Raw genomic sequence first — 19,029 nt, forward strand, 5'->3', positions numbered from 1 at the left:
GAGATAGTTGAACCTTCCCCTAAGCAGACATTTGGAGGCTGTGCCAAGGAACATGCTTCTATGACTAGCCAGAGAGCCTTTGAACACACGACAATTTCAAGTTTATTTACTGTTTCAAAGTTCCACCGATGTCCTCCCTTGAGGGGCAGGAAAAAGAGAGCAAAAACATTTTCAGCTCTTTTCTCTCTTCTGAAATGTCATAAATAATACCCTTAAGCCTGTGCCTTTTGGTTTTGTTGGTGAGACAGGTGCCAGGAAGCTTCAGGGTAGTGGCAAAGACAGGAGAAGTTAGTTGAGCTGTTAATAATAAGTGAAAGACACTGAAAGGGAGGAGCTCACTTACCCTTCCTTGGCTTTTGTTTCAGCGGGAACAGGAGTCATTGTTAACAGAGCTCAAACAGGTGGGAGGGCAGCCTGGAGTCTGTGATATGGTAATGAATACAAGACACAGAGACTTGGAAAGGTGCTCAACTCAGCAACGAATAACCAAGTCAAGGATGCATATGCTCTAGTCTTTGTCCAGAGAAGTTCAACTGAAGGTTTGGAAACTGTGTGAATCAGTCTTACTCACTTAAACTTTATTAGGAGCCATGTGATGCTTTTATTTTTGGAGCGAATGCGTATTCTGAATTTTTTATTCATTAAGAGATGTATAATAAAAGATCTTTTATTGCAGTGGGTCGATGCTAAACATGTATGCATACACACAAGTATACACACACCTGCCTAAGGTTCTCTCAGTCTTAAAAGAAGTGAGAACAGTACATAGAGCACAAAGGTAATGAAGGCCCTGAATGTGCCAGTGGATTGGGTCAGAGAACAGGAAAGAGCAGGACTCAAAATCCTTGTCAACACCAGCCAGAGAAGGCTTAACCCAAGCTGTCGAATACTGAGAATCCAGCTGCAGAAGGGTCAAAAGACTATTGCACTCGTGATCATCGCATTCTACTGCTCTCCAGGACTTGTTTCCACTCGCAAACATGTTGACCCCCATCCACATAGGTACAATTCCCCATGGCTCCAAACACAATGGAAATGATCACCATGACTCTAATTCAGGTAGATAATAGAATACCCCACACAAAATAGCTTAAGCAATTAAGAATTGATTTATGTGCTCAAAAAAGTTCAGAGGAAATGCTGGCTGCAGAGAGACTACTCTATAACAGTGTGACCAGATCCTTTCTGCTCTACTTCCCCAGAATTATTTTCAAAATGGCCATCAGCAGCAGGCTGGACTCAGGTTTTCTCTTTAACATCCGATAAAGTTTGTAATAGAATGGGTAAATACAGAAGTCATAGGAAAGAATGGATATATTTTGGATGGAAAGAATGGATATATATATATTTTTTTTTTTTTTAAGATTTTACTTGTTTATTTGAGAGAGACAGAGCAAAAGAAAGGGGAAGGGCAGAAGGAGAAGGAGAAGCAGACTCCCAGTTGAGCCAGAAGCTCGATGTAGAACTTGATCCCAGAACTCTGGGATTATGACCTGACCTGAAGGCAGATGCCCTGGGTATTTTTTTTTTTTAATGTTTCTATCAAAAAAAAAAAAAAAAAAAAGAGAGAGAGAGAGAGAGAGAGAGAAATGGATACTGGGGGCAATAAGTAAGAAATGTCAGCTGCTGATCCTGTCATTATGCTTCCTCCCACCATTTTGCATTTTAAGTTTCATCCTCCTTCATATCAATGATTAGTTGGCCAATCATTCATTTAGCCAATTAATCAGTCTACGAACAATTATTGAGCACCCACCTCATGGCTTGTGTAATATACTAGGAGTACAGTAATGCATTTCCACTCTTGAGGAACTCTCACTATAGTGAGAAAAATACCAAGTTTAAATTAAAATATCATGCATAAGTGCTGATTATGAGGATATATACAAAACAGTGTGGCAATGTGTCTGTGCAGGAAGATGTCAAAAGAAGGTTTCGCAGAAGCTGGATTTACACTTGGAGCCCCATGGGAGTTCTGCAAGCCAGGGAGCAATTATGGGCACAGGAAGGAACCGGCATGATAAAAGCACCCTGTGTTTCTGAGGAATAGTGAATGGTACACAGTAGCTGGAGGAGAGATTGTAAAGAAAGGAATCATGGAATTTAAACCTATGGAAATGGGCAGGATCTTACAACTTCTAGTCACACCAGCTGACAACTGAGTCTCTGCTCACTCCAGTCATGCTAGACGATGGCAGCCACAGGGAACTGTTCGATAGCGATCCAGAATGGGTCCAGCCTGATGTGGGATTGTTCAACAAATGTTTGCCAACTATCTGCTATGTGCAAAGACCTGGTCTCCACAATCTGACTGCACATGGAGGCTTCCCACCAACTGGAAGTACTCTGAATCATCTCTCGCAAATGTGTCTTCTTTTTTTAAGCCCCTGTTCACTTCCTTTGTTCTTTTCCTTTTAAGATGATCTTGCCTTTTTAGATGACTAAAGATATTCACACCACAAAGGAATTTTTGTATTCACCCAATTTAGTCTTCAATATGTGTCTACCTTTACATTCTTTTTCAAACCCTAGCATCCAATTTCTAATGATATTTTTCTCCTCCTCTTCCCCGGTTCCCAGCTGTCAAGCTCCCCACAGGAATGCTCAGCACTTTCTGATGAAAGATGTTCAGCCAACCTAGTCACTGGTTATTTCAGTGTTAAATATGCTCACGATTATGCCTGAAGGAGCCCGACATGGCAAGACCCTTCCATCTTCTCTTGCCTCCCTGGTGCTTTGCTCCATCATTTATTACTTCCCATTCTTATTATATTCCTCTCCACTAACTCCTGCCCATTGACATTCAAAGATGTTCAGATAATTCATCCTCCCCAAACAAAGGAACATGGAAAAGTATATATTGATTCTAGTCTCTTTTCAAAATCCTTCTTTATGTGAGAGTGGTTTATCGTTGCCCATTTCATATCTTAACTATCCACTCATTCCTTAAACTATTGAAATAAACTTTCTAAACAGGTTTGACTGCATGATTTGTGGGGCCAATATACCAGAGGAAATTATAAGGCCCTTGGTTCACAAAGCAGGAGACAGATTTCTTTTTCTCTAATTCAAGGTGTCTTTCTCAACCTGTCATAAGGCTTTTTGTCTTTTAATGTCATATTTTCTTGGGCATAGGGATATTCAAAGAATGAGTACAGATCCTCCCAGGTGCCCAGGGTTCTACCTTGAGACTCAGTATACAGGGCATATGCCCAAGCCTCAGCCTTCCCCACTTGTGTCTGTACCCAGGAAACCTCTAGGGTGAAGCCCAGCAAGGACAACACTGTAACCAGGCAAAAACCCTACTTAAATGTGTCATCAGCTTCCCCTGATTATTGCAATAGCTTTCTACTCATCTCTCTACATTACATCTCCAGAATATTTCCAACAAAATTATCAGTCATCTTTTTAAACATTTCTGTGTACTGAACCCTCCAGTGACTGATTTCCCTCTCAGTTGGGGTAAAAGCCAAATTCCTTAGAAAGTCTGCTAACACTGTGTGTTTTGGCCCCATGCTATATCTCCCTTTCCTCATCCACTGACTTTCTTCTGCTTCATAAGCCACATTGGCCACTCTGCTATTCCTCAGCCATCCAAACGTGTTCCTGCTTCATGGGGTTTGCCCTTGCTGTTTATACAAGAAAAAGAATTCTGTTGTCTCACATATGTTAAAGGTTCAGGTTTAACAACCATCAGGCAAGGCTCAATCTTGATATCAAGCAGTAGAATGAGGAATCTGGCTCTCAGTGCTGCAATCAGCTTCTCACTTCTCATTAGTGATCACTCCATTCTTGCCTCTCGCAGGAGCCATTGGCTTATCAATCTAGAACACTGACAGAGTGTCTCTTTACAGTAGGTCCAGAACATTTGTTTGAGAGTTCACATTGAAACTTTTAGGGTTATATGCCCATCTCAAAAAAAGAAAAAAAAAAGTGACTAAAGTATTTGATACTTTGACTATCCAGAACTGAATTATGTGCTCACACCTGGAATCCATGGGAAAGGAAAGAGAGTAAGAGACAAGTGCTTCCTGAAAGGAAAATATCTTAGTTCTTAACATAAAATATATGTCAAATGCAGCTATGTAATGGAATATTGTGTTACGATTAAGACTGGTCTTTTGGAGAATATTATATTTAACGGCATAAAAGTCTCATGATATAATATTAAATTTAAAAGTAGGATATTAAATGAGTAAGAATGAGTGAGAGAAAAAAAATGCAAATTCTGGGGGCGCCTGGGTGGCTCAGTGGCTGAGTGTCTGCCTTCAGCTTAGGGCGTGATCACAGGGTCCTAGCATCGAGTCCTGCATCGGTCTCCCCACAGGGAGTCTGCTTCTCCCTCTGCCTATGTCTCTGCCTTTCTCTCTGTATCTCTCATGAATGAATAAATAAATAAAATATTTTTAAAAATGCAAATTCTGGAAAAGAATAAGTATATTAAGAGAATAATCCTTGAATGTAGGAATTATGCAAGGAATTCATTTTATTTCCTAATGTTAATATTTTCTACTATGATCATGTATTTCACAAAAACAGAAATATTCTTAGATGCTTAGATGAACAGATGAGGGTAAGCATAAAATGCAAAGAGTTCCTGAAGATAGCTTTTGTAGTCTTGGCTTTGTGGGTGCTAACCCTGGATTCACCAATGACTACATATAACCTTGTACAAGTGACTTTACTTCTCATACCTTAATTTCTTTATCTGTAAGGTACAAATGATAGTGCCCTCTTCATGAGGAATAATTGATCTCTATAAAGTGGAGCATTCAGCTCCATAGTAAGGACTTAAAAAATGTTATCATCACTAAGGATTAGACCTGGAAAGAGATGGGCAAAAAAGAGAAACATACTTCAACATTTTATGTGAGATTATCCCTTCTTATAGAATGCTCGTCTTATAACTTTTCAAAGTAACTTTTGGGTTTGCCTTTATAACCAGTGGCTGAGTTTGATTGATCCAGGGCAATAAGAACCCCAGCCATGTGAGAAAAAGAACACCCCATGGCTTAATTTTACTTTCCTGCCAAGAATTAATCTAGGGTCCTTATTCAAACACTAAGAATATCAGATTGCTATCATCATATCAGTCATCAGGAGATCAAAAAAGAGATAATATAGGCTATTTAAGCCACGGCTATGGGCATCCTTCAGGTAATTCTACAGAACTCATTCTAGCAAGAATCCTTCCACACACACTTGTTTTTTTTTTTGTTTTTTTTTTAATTTGCTTCACAGTGAAGTCTTTGTGGCCCTTGCGTCTACTACCCCAACCATTAAGCAGGTGCCTAATTTTTTAAAGAAAATAATTTTTAACTTGTGCCTATCAGATGAGAAAACAAGAGAGAAAAATGTCACTGGCTGCTGCCTATCAAATAATTGGAGTCCTCCTGAAGAGGCCCTAGATGACACAGCAGCGTTAAATAAAAGATAAAATGGAAACAAGACTCTTTGAATAATACTGCCTGAAAGCAATTTCCTTCTTGAACTAGGGCACTGCGGATCTGAAAGCCACAAATTTTAGAGAATCATGCAGGGCCTGAGACTTTGATTGTATAGTTAATAAAGGATAAAAAAAAAATCTTCATCTCAGGCAGTTGATGACATGCAAAACAAATTCAAGATGTTCAGCGACAAAGTTGCAAGAATTCCAAATAAAAAATGAACAGGAGCTAAGGCTGTTCTTTTAACTGTTCACAAACTTAGACCTATAGAATCAGATGAATTTTTTTTAACCACTACATTGAAGTTTGGGGACAGAGACTTATTTTAGATATTAATTCTCAAGATGCCTGTGTCATCTTTATACTGCCAGAGATTTCACAACAAAAATAAATGCCTAAGGATTTTTAATGTATAAAAAAAAAAAAGAAAAAGAAAGAAGAAAGAAAGAAAGAAAGAAAGAAAGAAGAAAGAAAGAAAGAAAGAAAGAAAGAAAGAAAGAGAAAGAAAGAAAGAAAGAAAGAAAGAAAGAAAGAAAGAAAAATGTTCTCCAACTGGGAGTGTGTTTTAGGAAGACCTCTCCTCCCTTTCTTCTACTCATTCTCTGGAGTCATTGCCTCTGTGTGAAGGAAGCCAGTATATTTGACTTTTAGCTCAAGCCAGTAAGCCCAATGCTCCCTGATAGCTTGTGTTCTTTCCCAGAACTGTAAAATTTGAACTTGAGAGAAAATATATTTTATATTTTTAAATGTAGTCATTCTGTTATAAGCACATTCTTCTGCCAATATTGATGATATTAAAAGGTTAATGACAAAAATATAAGGAATGAGCCAGCCAGTAAGACTCCAGGCAGAAAGAGAATTGTCTGGCCAGATGATATAATTCCAAAAAGATAAAAGGGGTTAAGACTCCATTTAGTCAAGTACAGCAACAGGATACCAAAGCTCTAAAAATTAAGTTTGATGGGTATAAGCAAGAAAGGAGCATACCATAATTTTTAAGAAATGAAAGAGGAAATTTTGGAGACAGGGCACAGAGTTGAACAATGGGATGAGTCTTGCCTTGGTGGCAAGATCTGCGGCCTTTCCTGCCTGATTGTGTCTGTAATTGTCATAATCATTTTAGAAAAATATCTTGAAAACATTCTCTTAATGTATATATTTTTGCCTCTTTTTCTAAATTCTGGGGAAATCCTTAGATGCGACAAAGGTCACTGAACTTTTTTATTTCTATCTAATGAAACTCTTCTTTTATGCTAAATTCCTATCAATGTGAATATTATTTCATGTTTTTAGCAATCACAGAGTGTTTATGTTCTACTCGTTGCATCTTCTTAATGAAGAGAACTTTGCTATAGTCTTGACCTCTTTTTCCCCCAGATTATTTTCAACCAGGATAAGCCAATTGAACTCAAATCCGTTTCTCCTCTGTGCTTCATCAAATCCATAATGGGGGCAGTGGTTGAGGATGAGAAGGGAAGAGTAGAGGCCTTTGCTGTGAAAAATAGTAAATGAGTTTAAAGGTGGTGTCCTCACAACCCTTTTTATCTTGTCAAGTCATTGTTCTTTTTTTTCCTTAGGAATTATTTATGGGTAGAAATGGAGATTTTATTCTACTAATATAATCAGACCATTCAGGGACAGGAATGCAAGATTCTGGACCCTTGGGCAATGATCTTATTTGACTGATACTATCACCTGGTCTGCCCTGTGGAAGTAAAGAAATCTAAAATCTCTTTGCTTAATTTTTCTTGTAAAGAGAAATATGACTAAATGTCTGCCAGCTGATAAGAACTAATGCTGCCATGGGGACAGTTGATGGCTGGAATATTTTAGTTTTAATATGAAATTACATAGACTTCAGGGAAAGACAATCAAAACCATAATAAGATATCACCTCACACCAGGCAGAATGGCTAAAATTAACAAGTCAGGAATTAACAAATGTTGGCAAGGTTGTGGAGAAAGGGGAACCCTTTTACACTGCTGGTGAGAATGCAAGCTGGTGCAGTCACTCTGGAGGACAGTATGAAGGTTCCTCAAAAAGTTGAAAATAGAGCTACCCTATGACCAAGCAATTGCACTACTGGGTATTTACCGCAAAGATACAAATGTAGTGGTCAGAAGGAGCATCATTGTAGTGTCAATGTCATATATATATATTACTCAGCCATCAAAAAGATGCAATCTTACCATTTGCAATGATGTGGTTGGAACTAGAGAGTACTATGCTAAGCGAAATAAGTCAAAGACAATTATCATATGATTTCACTCATATATGAAATTTAAGAAACTAAACAGAGGAGCATAGAGGAAGAGGGAAAATAAAACAAGATAAAATCAGAGAGGGAGACAAACCATAAGAGACCCTTAACCATAGGAAACAAACTGAGGGTTGATGGAGATGAGGTGGGTGGGGGGATAGGGGTAACTGAGTGGTAGGCATTAAGGAGGGCATGTGATGTAATGAACACCAGGTATTATATAAGACTGATGAATCACTGAACTCTACCCCTGAAACTAATAATATACTATATGTTAATTAATTGAATTTAAATAAAATTAAATTTGCAAAAATTACTTAGACTTAATTGTAAATAGGGCTTCAGGTATATATCCAATTTTATCTGTATATGTGTATATATATATGTATATACACATACATATACAAACACATATATTAAAATTACATATTTTAATATATAATTAAATCAGTCTTTCAATCTGATTAAGTTTTTTCAAAGTTTCATAAGGAATTTATTTTGTATGACAGAATGAAAGAATCTATCTTTTCTGTGAATTTCATAGGTAAGTAGTTGAGAGAATTTCCTTTTATAAGAATGACTCATTATGAAAGATCTAGTGGAGGATCACTGAGCAAAGAACCGTATAGCAGTTACCAGTCTCAGAAAAGGACACTAGATATTCTGGCCACCGCATCTTGATATTGGCATTGCCAAGGAGAACACAAATCAATCAAACACTGGATGGGACAAAGTTTTGCTCACATAGAGAAGAGAGAGCAAGATCAGTTTCCATAGTGGGCATTGATTCCCCTTGGCTAGTGGGTTTCTCCCAGCAGCCCACACAGGATAACTCATGTATCCCTCTTGTATTGCAGTAGAAGGACCCGTTTTCTCCACATAGAGGATAGATATAGCAGTGGGGTCGGCCAGGTGTCATAAGAACCACATGCTTAAGCAGAACAAAAGGGGACATACTGAACATGAAACAGCAAAAGATATTCCCACACAAGTTGATAAATCTGGCATAGGCTGTGTAGGCTCTTTTTCACTTTGTAAGGAAGTATTTCAGGCCCCAGATCCATTCTTCTGTGGCTGAGTGGGAGCCAAAAGACACAAGACTGCCTTTCCCAACAAGGATGAAAACAGATCTTCATCCATTAGGTAATCTGTTGCAAGGATGGTTGTCCCCCTGGTTGGGAAGTTTTGGTTATAACTGTGAAGAAATGGAAACATTGTGAAGAGACATGTTAATACAACCTTTTAATGGTCAGAGCCATGCCATAACTATGTTGTATACTCTGATTGATGGGACCAGTTTCTCATCAAAATATCAGGACCATTTTCTTATTCCAGACTTGATTTACTATCAATTTCTTTTCTATCCATGGGCACCAAGATGACTCATAGTTTCTATTTTGAAGGAAGGCTTTGTTATATATGACACTGATTAGAAGGGAGGTCCAAATCCATGTCGCTCAGAATTAGGGTCAGGACAAAGATAGATACTTAAGTATGGGGGAAAGTTAAGTAGCAGATTATTTAAGGTCTTCTAAGGAATATTTTATCCAGTTTCCAGTTGAATTCAAGATTTAAGGCACCAAGTAGTCATGAGAAAAGCTATCTGCAGGAAATTGTATAGGTAGATGATTGCCAGTGGGGAAGTACAAAAAAGGGAATAGGATTTCATAACCAAAGATTAGAATTTAGTAGTAGAACATTTACTCCTGGATTATGTTGGGTTTTTTTCATTTTGTTTTGTTTTGCTTTATTTTTTTGTGGCTACACAATTGGGATTTATTCTCAAGAAAACAACTCAAAAGTTAAATCATCAAGAAATTAGGGCATCAAGACCTGAGTAGAACTAGACGTAAAGCTGATCATGTTTCTCCAGTGATTTAGAGTCTCTTAAATTATCCATTTTGGGGACCAGGGTTGATTGTAGAACTTCAGATAAAGAAATGCAGAGAGCATATCAAAAGCAAGGGTGAATGAACTGGGCATGCCAAAATGGCCAAGCAAAATCAGTGTGTGTGTACATTAATTCTTACAAAAACTACTATCCAGTGCTCTCTTCGACAGCACATATACAAAAATTACCATCCTTACTAAATCTTATTTGGTTTAGTTAATATTCTATATAGGTCCCACATTTTTCTTAATCCTAGAAGCTCAACAAGTACTGAGATTGAGAAAAGAAGAGATTGAAGTTAGGAATTTTCCCGCAGCATCCTTAATCCTAAATGGTCTGTTCTTGATTTAGAGAGACCGTCATCCATTGCCTATCTCATTGACTAAGGAATTCTCCTAGCAAATGATTGTCTCCTCTGAGATTCCAAATCAGCAGAATTCCCTTTCTTCTCTAAAGTTAGAGTCAAAATCCTAACAAAGATCTTAGCACAGGTGATAGGTTGAGTTCTATGAGAAGGAAACTGAGGTTAATTAAACTTTATAGAAGGGAGAAGACAGAAAGATGTAGCAAAAGCAGTAGTTGAGCTGTAATCTTGGCCTGATGGCAACTTTTATCAGTGACCAACCCCACAGAGAAACTCTGGAGCAAAGCAACCTGTTAATGTTGTTCTGCACCAGGTAGACTAAAATGACCTGGCGTTTATTTACAACACCCATCAGTCAGTTGGTGTGAGCTGCTTCCATAAGGTCATGACCATGGCCTTGAGCAAGAAGTTGTCTGCAGCTGAAGCCATCCCTGAAAGTGCTGCAACTTGAGCTGACCGGCCAGCGACAGCACTAGCGACTGGGACAAGTTTTCTTTGAAGGCAGCAAGTATTGCCTTGAAGGAGATCTGGAGACAGCATCACAGAGACTACCACAAATTCTCTTTCTGTCATGATACTGGCTGTGTTGAAAAAACAAACAAACAAACAAAAAATGCACATAAGAGTAGGTCTCTAGTTACATCTAAAAATTCACTAAGTAGGGATACCTGGGTGGCTCAGCGGTTGAGCATCTGCCTTCAGCTCAGGGCGTGATTCTGGAGTCCTGGCATCGAGTCCTGCATCAGGCTTCCTGCGTGGAGCCTCTTCTCTCTCTGCCTCCGTCTCTGCCTCTCTGTGTGTGTCTCTCATGAATAAATAAATAATAAAATCTTAAAATAAATAAATAAAAATTTAAAAATAAAAATTTACTAATTAAACTATATGATTATTTTCACCTTTCAACTAATATTAATTTCTACATACATTTTCTTCTTTATAAAATAAGGCTCTCTAGGCATTTTTCTCCCAAGTAGTGGTGGCAAAGTCCCTCAGTCATAGAATATATCAGTTTATGGCTATGGACTCGTTTTTTGGTTTAGTTCTTTGTTTTTTTAATGTGGGAGGTGTCAGTTGGGAAAATTTCTAATCAAGAGAGACTTGGGGCAACAGTAAGTGTTGTAGCAGCAGTGTACATATGCACAGTGTACAAATGCACAATGTAAACTTCATGGTTCAAAATCCACTCAAAGTTGTAACAGTTTTAGGGAAAGAAGTTTCAAGACCCAGAATCTAAGAAGGAAGAGTCTCTAATATTCCATATTTCTAGCCTATCTGATGTAAGTTCTACCATTAAAAGACCATTCATTTTATTTTTTAAAAAATTAATGAGACATTTTCTTTACAACTTAAGATCAGAGCTGGCTTAATACTTCGCAAGTAAAACACCATCAGGTACAAATATTACAAAGGATCTGTGAGCTTTCTAAGTGGTCTATATCATGTTGTGCAATTCAAATATATGCAATTTATATAAATAAGAAAGAACCATTCACTTTAAATACACTTTTCTGAGCATTCTTATACTTGTGCAGTAGTTGTTGCCAAGGATCCCAGTTGAAGAATGGCTCTGCAGAAACACTCTTTAGAAGAAAAACCTGTCTCCCTGACTAGTGGCATGAAATGTTAAGTGTAGAGAAGTAGGTAAAGAATTGCTCTTCATAGGCCCCCTGGACTGAACTCCTTCACAGAGTCCTCCTGCACCCATGGGGACCATAGGTAAGTCTACACTGCCTAATCCTAGGATCCACATCTGGGAGAACAGACCAAGTTGATCTCATCCAGGACAAGTGACTTTTCTCCTTATTAATTCCTTATTTAGCTGAACTATAAATATTATTAAATATTTGCTTAGGAACAGCCAGAGCACCGTACTGTTCAACAGATGAGGTTGGTGTGTTTTAATTGTATGCACTCTGAACACGCTTAGTTTAGCTCCCCCTCTGTACTCCACATTTTCCTAAATTCCAGTTATTGGAAAGACCTTTTTCCTTACAACTCAAGGCACAGATTTTCTTAATTTTTTTTTTTCTGTTGCTGGCGGGGGGTGGGGGGTGGAGGTTGGTTTGGGGGCATGTGTGAGAACAGGAGGATTATGGGGGTGGAATGGGTTATGACACATTTTCATTTGCAGCTGCTACAACTCCCCTGCCTTAATCCAGCCCAGATCTCAGCAGAAACCTAACACCATTCTGGTGACCTTAGAACTGCACCAGTGCCTCACATCACCAAATAAGGTAAGTCGTTTGTTATCTGAGCCATAAATATTTACATCCACTAGTGACAAATGTATAAAGAGTGTGGAGTGACTGTGTAATTTCAGCTGCTCTCCTCAAGCCTGTCAATAGTTTCTCTTATCTCCTGAAAGCCCTAATGACTGATGTGTGCTAGTTGAATAAAAATGTGCTCCTCAGCTTGTTACCCTTCTCTAATTGTTCATTATGACCACATTAGTCACCTCAGAAGTTTTTATTTTCTTTTAAATTTAAGGCCTGTTACGTGAAATTGTTCAGAGTGGCAGACGTTCAGTGGACTCCTGGCCTCCCTCATTCGTTCATATGCTCTATCCCCATTGTTGCCCTAAACCAGGAAATCATCACCATTCCTTCTTCTTTCTTTACTAGCATTAATAGTGACAAAACAATTCCTTTTTTGTTTCATTCCCTCTTGCATATATTTGGCTTGGGAGGCTAAGTCTTAATGATGTGTCTAAGCAGTGTTTAGACATATGCTGATAACTTTCTAAATCAAACAGGTAACCACACCACAGAGTGGTTATGATATTAAAGTATTTTGAAGCAAGCACAGTGAAAACTCTTTCAAATATGAACTGGCCTGAAACTGAGCATGCTAAGGGTAAAGTGGATCCTCTTTTATTCTTCTATCAAGAACTGGACTAGTAAGAAAAAATGGAAAATCAGTAAGATCATGCTGTTGGTCTTCTCAACCAGGCCATTATGCAGAGCTTGTATTTCTATATAAATACTAAAAAAAAGAACCCCAAAGGTTAGATAAAGAGATAAAAATATACTTAATTAATTTGAAAGATGAGAATTAACAATAGCTAAACATTTGGATAATTCAACTTTATTTTTAATTTACTTTTAGATTTTATTTATTCATGAGAGACAAGGAAAGGGAGGCAGAGACATAGGCAGAGGGAGAAGCAGGCTCCCTACTGGGAGCCTGATGTGGATCTCGATCCCAGGACTCTAGGATCACAACCTGAGCCAAAGGACAGACGCTCAACCACTGAGCCACCCAGGTGCCCCTGGATAATTCAACTTTAAAAGACCGAAGTCGGGCAACCTGGGTGGCTCAGCGGTTTAGCGCCACCGTCAGTCCAGGGTGTGATCCTGGAGACCCAGGATCCAGTCCCACGTCCGGCTCCCTGCATGGAGCCTGTTTCTCCCTCTGCCTGTGTCTGTGCCTCTCTCGCTCTGTGTCTCTCATGAATAAATAAATAAATAATCTTTTAAAAAAAAGACCTAAGTTATTTTTGTTAAAAGGATGAGTGAACTACTGCTGACTAACTACACAAATGCCTTCATCACAAGCATAACCTTTGAGAAAAATAGCTACAGGTTTCCCTAAAACGCTGTGATGGCTTGATGGCTAAAATTCAAAGGCTAAATTTTAGATCAGCCCCTGTAGGATTGTTCCTGTAGATAGAATTTGGATTTAGCAAGAACTTTAGCAAACCCTCAGAAACAATGAAGTTGATAACTTGCAGAAATCATACCTGGAAGGAAGACTCAACTCCCAACGCTTTGCAGATAATTTGAGTGTAAAAAATATTAGTTGAACGAATGAATGAGAGGAGAAGTTGAGAAAAACAGGAAAGAAAGGATCTTAAGAGAAAGGGTGATCCTTAAAAATCTTCGTTAGAAAGCGTGTGTCAGGAATTTAGCTCTTCTCATCTTTGTGTGTGTGTGTGTGTGTGTGTGTGTGTGTGTGTGTTGTGAGTTTGCATAGCAGTGACTGATCAGGATAACACTGGTTTTCATGAGTCAGTGGCTTATAGAAGATTAAGCTAGAATGGACTGCAGAGATGGAGTTCACTTAGGGGGGTTTATGTTTGTAACCTTAAAAATTATTTGGAATTCAGTTACCTGAATTAACAACCATGTGCTCAAGATAATTTTCAGTAATACGTTGGCTGCTATTCAGGCTCAGGAACATAACTTGCCTCTAGAACGCAACTCCGTTTTCACCTACTGCTCAGCCCTCTACTTTCTAAATATTCAGTACCCTCTTAATGTTTCCTAGCTGAACAGAGTTCTTGCCTTCCTACCAGGGCTTTATATCCTCCTTGCTCTCAAATTATCTTTTCTTCCCTGCCCAGCAAAGGGCCCGTTTCCTAAATTACTTCTTTTCAGCTTGATATTCGTGTGATTATTAAAATAATTGTCACTATGACTTACAGATTTGATCTCCCCAGGATATTTGCTTTTAAAAAGAGGAGTTTGCTAATCCAAATTAATTTCTAATTGTTCAAATATTTATATGAGAAGAGATAGAAATATTTTAATTAGAAGACCTTTTGGTGGCTCCATCTACTCATCCCTCTTTGGACTGGGCACCCACTCCAGCACTTACTCAATTCCACCAAATAGTACAACATACAAATCAACACTGTTCAGTTTCATACGGTCATACTCTCCTATGTTCTTTGGCAAATGTCTTTTCACCACAAAATTCCCAGTGGTTAGAGAATTATGGTTAGACAAATGCAACAAAGCTTAAAGGAGTCAACATTCAAAATAGAAGTTACAAGGGGTGAGAGTGTCCATTGTTGGAGATAATGTTCCATGGAGGCAGACCACCTGAGATCAAGTTATATCACCTTGGGACAGTCATTTAACTGCTTACTCCCCATTTCCTTATCTGTAAAATGGGAAATATGCCATTGCTCTATGGATCTAGGAACTAATGAATGTGAACATGCTGAGAAAAATAAAAATCTCAAATAGAAACCATTGTTATTATCAGCCAGTAGAGAGTTTAAGTAGAATACTTAAGGTATAATCACTATTCTTCAGCCACATCTCCTTTGAAGAACAAATCTTCTGAAAATATGATCAGTATTTCATATTTTTATCAGTTTTAATTATTTTTTTGCCCTTAAAATGCAATTCAGTGTTAAGACTTCAAAATAAATAAGCAAATCATTTTTGTCCATCTTTATTCCACTTCTCAGACTTTTTTTTTAAGTTTGGGAATGAATATTGTGAGATAGTATGTAGAGTATGCAGGGAGACTTAATAAATTGGCCAGAGCACAGAACTCACAAGTCATAGTCAGAAGCCCTCAAAACTAGCCTTGATTATAGTTTTTCAACTATAGACCTTGGGAGTGTCACCAAATCTCACTGAGCCCTGTTTTTCTTATTGTTTCAAAGGAGATAATTCAGCCATTTATTCAAGAAATACCTTAAGCACAGTCTATGGCATCAATGATGGACATATAATTTAAAGTTTAAGTCTGCTCTTTCCCCTGAGGGTTCATCTGCCCTGTCTATCTCATAAGAATTTTTTGAGTATCAAGTTAGATATATAATATGACTTGGCAACTCTAAAGTTGTCTATAAATAGATAAAATTAAGTCTTCATCGTGCAGAGAGCTACTTTTAAGAATGGCAAACAGCAATTTTTAATCTTTAGTGAACATATAACCAAAGGCATAGGTATTCACATATTCAAATAGAGCTTCCCAAGAAGGTCCATGGAGGTTTTGTCTTATTTTTTAAATCAACAAAAGACTTAAATGCCAAAAAAAAGGGGGGGGGGAGGGCAAGATAAATAAACACTTGAACATCGTCCTCTTTTTCCTTTCTATGATCCTCTAAAAGCAAATGTCAGCAACAATAGTTGCACAGTATATTTGAATAATAATGCTACCCTGTTCTTTATATTATTTGAATGTGTTCTAAAAAGAGTCATCTTAAGTGGTCACTAGCAACTTAAATAAATCCAATTTTAGTTAACTTCTTCGGAACTTATAAGTCATGAGCTAGGCATGCATAATGACAAAATCCTTTCTAAAACTTAATTTAAGATTCATTAAGTAAGCTAGGTTATAACATATGATAATACATTTTCATAGAAAATGAAACTTATGAAAATACATTTTCATAGAATCGGGTTTAAAATCAAAGATTTGGAAATAAATAAAGAGAAAAATTATACTTAGACTAATGAGTGAGCAGGACATGCCTTGAGGCCTTTTGGTCTGAGTCACGTGTTAATGATGAAATTTGATTGTGTGTGGGATTGGCTGTCAGGAGTTACATGTTGCCCCATTTGGAAGGAGGCTGATTTTTTTTTCAGTCAATGTTCCTTCTTCCACTATTGCCTTTGAAAGTCCCCAACAGTTCCAGTTACATGTGCATGGCATATTTCTACTTTGAAATGATTCATTATAGTCTCATACTTATTTCAGACAAGATTTCTACCTGCTTTAATACAATAGAAATGTGTTCTATGTGATTTGAAAAACAAAAGGTGAAATTAAACAAAACAAAACAAAAGAACTGTGGATCAGAGTGTCATGAAGAAAACATATTGCAGATCCTGAAACACCTAATCACATTGCAGCTAGAAGGGTTCTCAAAAGTATCAGTGACACAAGAAATGTCTTTGGGAATATCTTCATTTTTATATATGTTTTTTTTTCATGAAGTGCTTCATTATTCATATATTATGAACTGTTCATAAGATTTGGCATAGATTCTCTCCTCCAGGCACTTTGGTCTCCAGTGACCTGTTAAAATGGTCTTAGCACGTTCACAAGGCTTTTCATTGCAGTCCAGCCTGTTTGTAAAAACGATCCATCAATATCATGTTCAGATGACAGTCTATGTAGAACCTGCCTTTGCTTAAGCAGCCTGTCTAATGCTGAGAGCGTAGAATTCTATCCAGGAATGACATCTTGAATAAGTTTGGGTTGGGGCATATTGCATTCTTCTTCAAGACTATTTTTTTTTCCTTCTCTTCAGACATTTCCTTGCTTTTACAAGGCTATAAAAATAGGAACACATTTTTCTTTCCTTTGAAATTATGTTGGCCCCAGTTTTTCTCTTCTCTGGGGTACGAGATAATTAAATCTGCATGCAAAGAAGGAAATGTTTACAAAGCCATGATTTTGATGTCATGTGCTGTATTCAGCCCAATATCTGTGACAGCCCATCCAACCTCTGCTTGTTGACATCAGCTGAATTATCTGGGCTGACATTTATGGAGGCTATCATTTATAGGACTTTATGGTTGTCTTCCAAAATAATATGCAAAGGAGTTCTCCAAAGGTAGTTTCACAATTGTTACCCATATTCTGACTGATTCCTGTACTTGCAGGAGAAGACATGACTAATTAGACTGAATTAAAAATAGCCCAGAAAGCTGTCAGTGACAGATATGCATTACATGCACTAGCTCTAGTCCAGATGCTGGAGATACAGCAAACTCTTCCTCCCTTTTAGCAGCCCTTAATTGAGCTTCAAGTTGGTTTTGTGTATTTTTGAAAAGTTTTAATGGTTCCAAGAAAAAAAAAAAAAAAGGACTCACTTTTTATTCTTTTTAACATTACTACTCCATTAGTAATCTTTTCCTCTCCCAGGGTGGGCTGGCTGACATGCAGCATGTGCCTCTTCCCTAGATGTGATGCTGTTGAAAGGGGTCCCCACCACTTCCTTTCTCCTTCAGCACTCTTCACTGCATGCCCTAAGTCAGCTTATGTTCTTAATAGTAAAAATGCAAACAGACCCCCAAAGGTATGAGTTCATGTGCCAGGGAACTGAGAGGAGGAAGAAATCCAAGAAGAATATAAAAATATTGTTTGCCACACACCCTTGTAATCTATGGCATCTCAACCTTTTATTCTAGGGGGTAGAAGGCTGAAAACAGCTTATTTATTTGTCGTTCTTACAAAGAAGTGATACCACACTTGGATCCCTTCTTTGTGGCTTGCCTAAGAAAGCATTATTCACCATAGCTGCATCTAATTTTATGAACCTAGATGCCAAGACTTGCATTATATACATTTAGAATATCACCTTATTGTTAATCCTTTCAACAACGCTGTGAGGAATATATTATTATCTCCATTCTACAATCATTGAAACTGAGGCATAAAGTGATTGTTTCCAACCCCTAAGGTAAGAGACCTAAAACACAGAAGAATAAAGACTCTAAGCCTATTATGTTTTCCCCTAAAGGTCCATGATCTTAAATGCTTTATTATATTCCATTCTTAGAGTAACAAAGTGAAGAAAAAAATTTATTTTAAGGGCACCTGGGTGGTTCAGTGGTTGAGCATCTGCCTTTGGCTCAAGTCATGATTCCAGGGTCCTACGATCGAATCACACATTGGGCTCCCCAGAGGGAGCCTGCTTCTCCCTCTGCCTATGTCTCTGCCTCTCTCTGTGTGTCTCTCATGAATAAGTAAATAAAATCTTTTTAAAAAATCTATTTTAATACCATCCTTTTATAAATCATGAGAGTAAGAGTTGATGAGGTATTCCAGTTCTTTCTCATTTAGTGGCAGAACTAGAACTCCAGTATTCAAGTCACCAAACTTGAGTACATGTTTTGGGCACTAAGTCCTCCAGTAGTAACAGCACATCCTTGAAAAAATAATCCTGTTAAAGTACACTATCTAGATTAAGTTTAGGTTTTACATCTGTTTGCCATTTTATACCTAAAAACTAATAGGATTTCATCATTGCGCACGTTAAGATCAGAATTCTGAAATTTAAGACTGAAAAAAAAATGAAATTTAAGACTAAAAATCGTGGCCCCCTTCACCTTGAAGCATGTGAACTAATACATCTCTGCTTAAACACTCCTCTCTGTCATATGGCTTTATTCTTATCTTTCTGAATATTCCAGGTGCATTTTCATTATATTAGTAACTCTGGAACGTTTCCCCATTTCTTCTTCCCAATCTTATGACTTATCATTACCATCATGTTCCAAAGGAGGAAACTGAGGTACCTAGAGATAGAATAAGTTGCTTAACTTATTTAAATTATAACTTCCTTAAAGAAGACAGTATGGTTCTGTAGTAAGATCA

Source organism: Canis lupus, chromosome 6 (genome assembly GCF_003254725.2).
Source record: "Canis lupus dingo isolate Sandy chromosome 6, ASM325472v2, whole genome shotgun sequence".
Taxonomy (NCBI): domain Eukaryota; kingdom Metazoa; phylum Chordata; class Mammalia; order Carnivora; family Canidae; genus Canis; species Canis lupus.